Here is an 8,738-nt window from a genome sequence, read left to right as displayed (position 1 = left end):
CACCCCCTGTTCTGCTGGGACGTGTGGCAGTGCCAGCCACTGCCGCGGAGCTGATACATCTCATCCACCAGCCCAGGATCTCAGCTCATCCCTGCTGTTTCAGCTGAGTGCTCCTTGGAGCCCTGCAGGAGCACCGGGACTGACTGCCTGAGGGGTTTGTGAAAACAAAGCCTCTCCTCCATCCCTCTTGTTAAGAATGCACGCAAGAGAGTGATACGATTCAATCAAAGAAAATTTTTATTAATTATAGCAAGCAAACAATAAGCAAAAATCAGCGCTGGGTGACAGGGGAGTCTCTGCTCCATCTGCTTCCGCGCTTCCAATTTCCGTGTTCTTCTTTTTAAGTGGTCCGGCTTCCGGGTTACGTGTCCTTTCTCGGGTGTCTCTGCGCATGTGTCTCCAGTTGCTAGGGGGTCGTTCTCTGCCTTCTGGTGGTCGCAGGATGAAGATCAAGAGTCTTCCTCTTTTGACCTTTCTTCGCTGTTTTCCTTTTAAGGCTTATCTTGGTAGCTTAGCTTTCTGGAATTCAAGAAAACTCACAAGGCTGTTTAATGATTATGCAAGCGTCAGCAGCAGTCTTCAACCTCATCCTTATTTCATAAAGCATAGTTTTGCAAAGCATCGTATCTACATGTTTAGGCGAACAAAAGGGTCTCTATTTACCACAATCCCCCCTTTTTCTATTACTTACTTTTGTTCGTTAAATCTTTGTAGTTCTCTTTTACTTAACTCCAAATAATCTTCTGTCTCTTTCCCATTTAAGGCTTCATATTTAGCTCGTATTAACATAAGGTGAGCTGCTTCTAACCTGCTTTTGACAATGCTAATGATTTTGTTAAAAATGCAATGGCCGAACGTAATTCCTAAGATTAGTAAAATTAGTGGTCCTGCTATGGTGGATAGTAAAGCTGTTAACCAGGGAGAATAGTTAAACCAGGATTCGTACCAGCTTTGTTGCATTTCTTGTTCTCTCTTTCTCTTTTCCAGTCCTTCTCGTAATTTGGCCATGGTCTCTCTTACTACCCCACTTTTATTTACATATACACAGCATTCTTCCCTGACTGTAGCACATAGGCCCCCTTGCTGTAAAAATTATAGATTTAATCCCCTTCTGTTTTGTAAGGCTACTTCAGCCAGCGAGTCTAGAGAGTCTGTGAGGTCTTTTATAGATTTATCAATCCTTCTTAAATCCTCATCTACTGAAATTCTAAGCTCTCTGAGCCCCTGATGCTGATTCACTAAGGACGCTACACCTGTTCCTAATCCAGCTCCTCCTATGCCTAGCAGTACGGCTACTGTTAGTGCCGTGAGGGGTTCTCGCTTTACCAAATGATGCCCTGGGTTTTGATATTGTGTATACACATATTCTTCAGGATGGTAGATAATCCTGGGAACTATTATAACTTGTATGCAAAATTCGTGGGTTTCATTAAAGATTGCCATGGAAACACATGGGGTTACTCCTAGGGTGTTACAAACCCATTTAGTATTAGCTGCTGGAATCAACCACTGAGCCGGCTTGTGAGGGTTGTTAATCTGCATTTTTGTTTGACATAAATGATCCTTATCTGGGGGCACATTTCCCACACATTTTCCTTTCCAAACGACTCGAGATAACGTTATTCCTGGGGTGTTTTCCCTTCCCTTTTTCCATAGACAGGCAGCGGGATTGGTGCCATTTACTCTTTTCGGTTCTGCTATGGAACCTATGGCCTCATAAAAGGGTGGGTTAATGTTATAGCATAACCAACATTCTCTAGTTAAATTTGGGTATGTACTATTTAACACTCTAAAGGTAGCTTGCAAAATTTTCCAAAGAGTCTCGTTTCCATATTCTTGGGGTGTCCCCACTGTGGTTGATACTTGGGACTCGTTGCTATTTTCTAGTTCTTGTGAACGGTTATTCTGGTCCCTTACCTTGGGGCTTACTGCTCCCCATACCACTGGATTTGGTCCAACAGATCCAGGATCATAGGGTACCACCTCTTTCCTTATAAGAATGTGCCCTCCCCGATCCTTTCCAGATTCCCATATCCTGAAACCCCAGGTTCATCCTAATATCCACCCAGGGTCTTGGGGTTATGAAATATTGATGTAGTGAAACTTACAAGTCCCAGCATATAGTATTTCCCCTGAGGGATCTGTCCAGGGCTTTACACATCCGTGTGGACCCCTTTCAACTCTTAGTTACTTATCTGGGTTCTGTACTTTCTATCCCACGGAAATTGTCTCATAGCCCCAATATCCACAGTAAAATTCGCCAGGGTAATTACAATATCCTTTGCCTGGATTAGAAGCTGGGCACATATATAGCATACTATGCCCGGGCCGTCTATAACCAGTACCCCTCCACTTAATGAGAGAATCCAGTGTAACTTGAAAGCTGGGGGCTTCAAAGGTGATCTGTGACTGGATAACGACCTGGTCCTCCCATCGGATTAAAGACCAGTTGAAGGGTTCGTGAGTCTCGCTTGTGCAAATGTTAAATGTGTTAATTAAGATTATAAATGTTACTGACTTCTTTAATGAGCATTGGCTTCCCCTGCTACAATAGAGGCTTTTCTTTTGTGAATTTCTAATTTGGATTCCCCAGGAATTATTTTGCTGGGTTGTTTCATCCCCACTCTTGTGGCATTTCCAGGACCATGACCCTTTGGTCCCATGTATATTGGACTGCTTCCCTCCACGGTTTATTACTCCTCTGCCTCTCCCGTTGACCCGGTTGCTGCGGGACACGGGGTGTACCATCTTCTCGGCAGCAAGAGTACTCTTCAGGAGGGGAATTATTCCTTCTTTTATTGATTCTTTGTATATATTTTTCCCAACTTTTATGCTTTACCAAAGGGGTATTGCACCTCAATTCCTGGAGCCACCGTCTGCACAACCCAGCTACTATATTTGCTACAAAAGGCGCAGGTTCGTTTGGATGGTAACAATAATACAAGAGATTGACTCCTTTTGAGTAGATAGCCCACCACTTCTCTGATCCTGCCTCAAATTCTCCTGCTCGTATTCTGGTTACTAGGGCCCAATTAGTGAGTTTCCTCTGGGCAGTGTAGCAAGAGCTACATGCCCCTCTTTGTGGGTAGCCTCTATGACAGTGGGTCCACCAGTGTTCTTTACATATTATACATTTAAAAAAGACAAAAAAGTAACAATTCCAGCATAAAGCACAGCCTATCTTAACACCTCTATTATATATTTCCTCACCACTAGGTGGAGGTCTTCTACATTCTATATAAAAGCCTTTATGGAGTTTATTATTCATAAGTTTCTAAGCAGGTTAATAGTTCTTGGATGTCATTTTGTTCGGGATATCTTAAGTCTCAAGTCCCCAGCCGGGCTAACCACTTCCCAGTTATCAGCTTTCGGTGGTTCCACAGGTCCTTTTATTCGACTCGCATGTGTCCAGCCTTTCTCCGTCATTCGAACCACAGAGTCAGTTGTTAGGAGGACTTGATACGGTCCTTCCCACTTCGGCGTTAGGGGATTCTCTTTCCAACTTCTTATTAGCACCCACTCTCCGGGTTGTACCTGGTGTAATATAAAATCCAATGGTGGTCTTTGGGCTAACATCCTCCCTTTTTCCCACAATGCCTTTTTGAACTTTATTAATTTTATCAAATACTCATTGATGTATTGATCACTCATGTTTGGATGTGTTTGAACTTCCTCTATATTGTAGGGCATACCATATAACATTTCAAAAGGGGAAATTCCCAAATCTGCCCTTGGCTGGTTTCGAATATTCAGAAGGGCTAGTGGAACACACTTGACCCATGATAGTTTAGTTTCCATCACTAACTTGGTAAGTTGCTTCTTTATTTCTCCATTCATCCTTTCTACTCTCCCAGAACTTTGAGGGTGCCAAGGGGTGTGTTGTTTCCACTTTATTCCTAATGCTTTTGCCACATCTTGAGTTATTTTTGATGTAAAGTGGGGACCTTTGTCAGAGTCTATTGTCTCTGGTACTCCGTATCTAGGGATTATTTCTTCTAATAACACCTTTGCAACTGTTTGTGAAGTTTCCCTAGATGTTGGGAAAGCTTCTACATAATGGGTGAGATGATCTACTAGGACTAAGAGATATTTAAGTCTCCCTACCTTTGGTAGTTCTGTGAAGTCAATTTGAATATTTGCAAAGGGTCTTTTTCCCAGGGGTCTCCCTCCATACGGTAATCTTCTGAGATTTTTCCTATTCGTTTGTAAGCATGGGCAGCTGACATCAGGGCAATAGAAAACTATAACAGAAAAAAATTTCTTGTGAGAAACTCCACAAATTAACAGAGACTTCTGTTTCTCTAAAAAGACTGATGAAAAGACTATAGCAGGAATTGGGACTGTTTTAAACACCAAAGTTCCAAAGTTTTTGTCTCTATGTTGTCATGTGAACAAAAGAATGGTGGGTAGTAGGAGATAAAAAAGGTTTTCTGGAAGTTTACTCTGGTGTTCTTATTCTTGTAGTTTGTTAATAAACTTTCTTTATTCCTTTTAAGTTTTAAGCCTGTTTTGCTCTTGTTCTAATCCATATCTCACAGTAAAAAAAATAAGTAATTTTTTTTTAGTTACTGGTTTAAAACCACGACACTCTCTGAAGTTGTTTTGCAGAACAGGCGAGGTCTCGAACTTCTATTCATGCAGCAAGGAGGCCTCTGTATCGCCCAGAAAGAAAAGTGTTGCTCCTACGCAGACCATACCGGAGTAGTGAGAAACACCATGGCAGAGCCACAAGACAGGCTGTCTCAACGGAAAGCAGAGAGAGAAGCCCAGCAAATCTGGTTCCAGTCCTGGTTCGATCAATCTCCGTGGCTGACCACTCTGGTGTCTACCCTGATTGGACCAGTTGTGATGATTTTATTTGTGCTAATCTTTGGACCATGTATTTTAAATAAGCTTGTGTCCTTTGTTAAGAGCTGACTAGGAAAAGTTAACATTCTGTTTATAGAAAGGTAACAGATGCTCTAAAAATATATTTAGCCACCGAATGTGCCTCATATTTACTAAGGAAAACTGTAGTATTCATTTTATAAGTTTTTAGCTTTTTAGTTAAGTATAGTGTATTTTATATTTTATTCAAGTTTATATAATTCATTTTTAAAACTTTTATAATATAGATAAGTTAGACAAAGTGTTTAGAGATACGTATAAAAAATAACATTAGAATTTTTTAAGACTAATACACCTTACATTTTAGCAAATTAGTTATTCATAAAGAGAGGAGAATATGTTGTAGTTTAAGGCCTGGCGATCTGAAGATTTCGGGATGTCACGGAAAGTTAGTAAACCCCCCTCTCTGTTAGGATAGTAAAACCTCCTGCAATTAGCCAGTAGCACCTAAGTGTGATGAAAGCAGATTGGAGTAACACAATGACCCTAGGTTATAAAATGTTAAATTTCCCTGCAATAAACACCATATTCGCCATCCATCACATTGATGCTGTGGGTTATGGTCCATGTGGCCAAGGAAAGCCACCGTGCTGGCTCCTAGTCAGGGTGGTTGCCTTGCTTGAAAACCAACACAGGTGTGCCCAGGTGTGTTGAGGTGTGCCCAGATGTGCTCAGTTATGCTGTGCGCTGCTGTTAGGAGGGTTACGGTATTGAGCTGGTGTTGATCATAGCTGGAGTGAGCTTCTACTAGGAGGGTTATGGTAGTGCACCGCTATTAGGAGCATTACGTTAGGCGGCAGCAGCAACGGGTTACTTCGAAGGCGGCAATTGTGGGAGGCTCAGCTATTAGAGGCATTACGGTACTTGCACCCTTCTATTACTCCTGGTGCAGTTCTTGGGAGAACAATGGTAACCAACCCCTGCTGGGAGGCATTTTGGGATGCCTGAAGCCCAATATTCGAGGGGCTTGAATGCGTTGAACCCCAATATCCAGCTCTGGAAGGGCTGGAAAAATCATTTCCGTACCTGCTGCCCAACTCAGGGCCCTTATATAAAGGGCATTAGGGCTTTGCTGGTCTCAAGAGCTGCTGTGGGAGGGGCGTGGCTATGGGTGGAGGGGCAGGGCTTACATAAAAGGGGTGGGGCCAGGGTTTGTCTCTCACCTTGCAGATGCCGGGGAGGTTTGGGGGTCGCCCCGGCTTCTTCTTCTTCTTCTTCTTGGCCTGGCTCTGTGGCTTCTGGATGAGTGGAAAGGTGTCACTGGAAAGGCTTGGAATGCTCAGGTGTGCTGAGATGTGTCTCCAGTTGTGCCCAGGTGTGCCCAGGTGTGTTGAGGTTGGCCCAGATGTGCTCAGTTATGCTGTATGCTGCTGTTAGGAGGGTTACGGTATTGAGCTGGTGTTGATCATAGCCGGAGTGAGCTTCTACTAGGAGGGTTACGGCAGTGCACCACTATTAGGAGCATTACGTTAGGCGGCAGCAGCAACGGGTTACGTTGAAGGCAGCAATTGTGGGAGGCTCACCTATTAGAGGCATTACAGTACTTGCACCCTGACGCTGCTCCTCACAGCTCACCGGAGCTCTGGGCTAGCTCTGCTCCACTCCGGCGCTGGCAGCAGTCAGGAGTGGGGAACGGCAGCGGGATAAATGCCTCACTGCCGAACCTTCAGAGCCCCGCTCGCACTCAGGCTCTGCAAGTCCCAGGCGTCGTAGGTCACAGTGAAAGGATGGAGGAGGCTCAGTCTCTCGTACTTCCCAGGAACAAGTTTATTAACAAGGAGAGGGAATGGTGACAAGTGTGTGGGCTAGGACGGAGGAACAAGAGAAAGAGCCCTCGGGCACTTTTGTGCACTGAGTTTTAAGCAGGGGTGGGTACAATCCAGGGACCAATCAGGGTTTACTTAGGGAGGAGTCAAGGGAGGGGTTCACAATCCTAGGGGCCAATGGGAATACAACAGAGGTGGGATAACAACATTACAACTAATCATGTGCTGGACAAGCTATAAAAGACACAGAAGGAACTGGAAGGAAGGGTGGGGTTTACAATGATGGATGGGGAGAAGGGGCAGGGTAAAGGTAACTGACAGGGAACTTTCAGGCAAAAGAGGAGGGGTTTAAGATATTGGCAGTTGGGGTAAAACCATTACACAACAATAGGGGAGCAACAGGAACATACTAACTTATGCTTAACAAAATTAAACAGACTGCAACAGCACCCCTCTATTACTCCTGGTGCAGTTCTTAGGAGAACAATGGTAACCGACCCCTGCTGGGAGGCGTTTTGGCGTGCCTGCACCCCAATATAAGACGGCCTTGAATGCGCTGAACCCCAATCTCCAGTCCTGGAATGGCTGGACTCTTGCCATTCACACCAAGAGTCGCAGATTGCTTAACTCAAGAGTTCTGAGAATGGAACCACAAGAGGCACTCCACTTTCATCATAAACAGTGCTCCAGAGCGCTTGGCAATCTGTACAAGAAACCATGTGTGCGGGATAGCGACCATTCACACCCAGGGCTGGCAATGCACGAGCACTGCCAAAAGGCAAAGGAAGGCGCTTAGCATCCGGCTTGTGTGCAAAGCTTTCATAATGCCAGAGGACCGTAGCTGTGGTAAGCCTGCTTGCTCAATTGACGTTAGCTGTCGCCTGGAAGAACTTGAGCCACATGTTGTTTATGCTGCCACCTGTTCCTAGGCAACAACAAGGGCACACGAAGCAAATGCTTTTTCCTGGCCCATTTTGCTCTACCACGCGCTTCTGCGGCTGCACCCCAACTCAGGGACTTTATATTAAGGGCATTAGGGCTTTGCCGGCCTCACGAATTGCTCTGGGAGGGGCGTGGCTATAGGTGGAGGGGTGGGTCTTAGAAAAAGGGGCGGGCCCAGGGTTTCTCACTCACCTTGCAGGGGCCGGAGAGCTTTGGGGGTCACCCCGGCTTCTTCTTCTCCTTGCCCTAGCTCTGTGGCTTCTGGACGAGAGATGGGGTGTCACTGGAGGTGCTGGGGGGGCCCAGGTGTGCTGAGGTGTGTCCTCAGGTGTACCCAGGTGTGTCCAGGTGTGTTGAGGTGTGCCCAGATGTGCTCAGTTATGCTGTGCACTGCTGGTAGGAGGGTTACGGTATTGAGCTGGTATTGATCATAGCCTGAGTGCACTTGTTTTAGGAGGGTTACGGCAGTGCACCACAATTGGGAGCATTACGTTAGGCAGCAGTAGCAACGGGTTACGCAGTAGGTGTGTATTGTGGGAGGCACAGCTGTTAGAAGCATTACGGTACTTGCACCCTTCTATCACTCCTGGCGCAGTTCTTAGGAGAACAAGGGTAACTGACCCCTGCTGGGAGGGGTTTTGGGGTGCCTTAAGCCAAATATTGATGGGTCTTGAATGCGTTGAACCTCAATATCCAGTCCTGGAACGGCTGGTAGGATCATTTCCATACCTTCTCCCCGATTCAGGGCCTATAAGTGGAGGGCATTAGGGCTTCGCCAGTCTCAAGAGCTGCTTGGGGAGGGTTGTGGCTATGGGTGTGTGGGCGGGGCTTATAGAAAGGGGCAGGGCCAGGGTTTGTCACTCACCTTGCAGATGCCGGGGAGCTTTGGGGGTCGCCCCAGCTTCTTTTTCTCCTTGCCCTGGCTCTGTGGCTTCTGGACGAGAGGGGGGGTGTCACTGGAGGGGCTAGGGGTGCCCAGGTGTGCTGAGGTGTTTCCTCAGGTGTGCCCAGGTGTGCCCAGGCATGTTGAGGTGTGCCCAGATGTGCTCAGTTATGCTGTATGCTGCTGTTAGGAGGGTTACGGTATTGAGCTGGTATTGATCATAGCCGGAGTGTGCTTCTACTAGGAGTGTTACGGCAGTG

General features: G+C 45.9%; 1 long non-coding RNA gene across 1 annotated transcript; it reads right to left on the bottom strand.

The window, feature by feature from the left end:
* Window positions 1-214: 214 nt before the first annotated feature.
* Window positions 215-6,693, bottom strand: LOC107214518. The gene is made up of 3 exons (XR_001524962.3): window positions 6,051-6,693; window positions 4,105-4,241; window positions 215-3,534 (listed from the first exon to the last, which is right to left on the bottom strand). It is a non-coding gene; the product is annotated as an uncharacterized LOC107214518 (long non-coding RNA).
* Between the last annotated feature and the right edge of the window lie 2,045 nt (window positions 6,694-8,738).

Source organism: Parus major, chromosome 25LG1, assembly GCF_001522545.3.
Source record: "Parus major isolate Abel chromosome 25LG1, Parus_major1.1, whole genome shotgun sequence".
NCBI classification, from domain to species: domain Eukaryota; kingdom Metazoa; phylum Chordata; class Aves; order Passeriformes; family Paridae; genus Parus; species Parus major.
The sequence above is the reverse complement of the archived record's forward strand: the minus strand, read 5'-3'. Positions and strand labels throughout refer to the sequence as shown.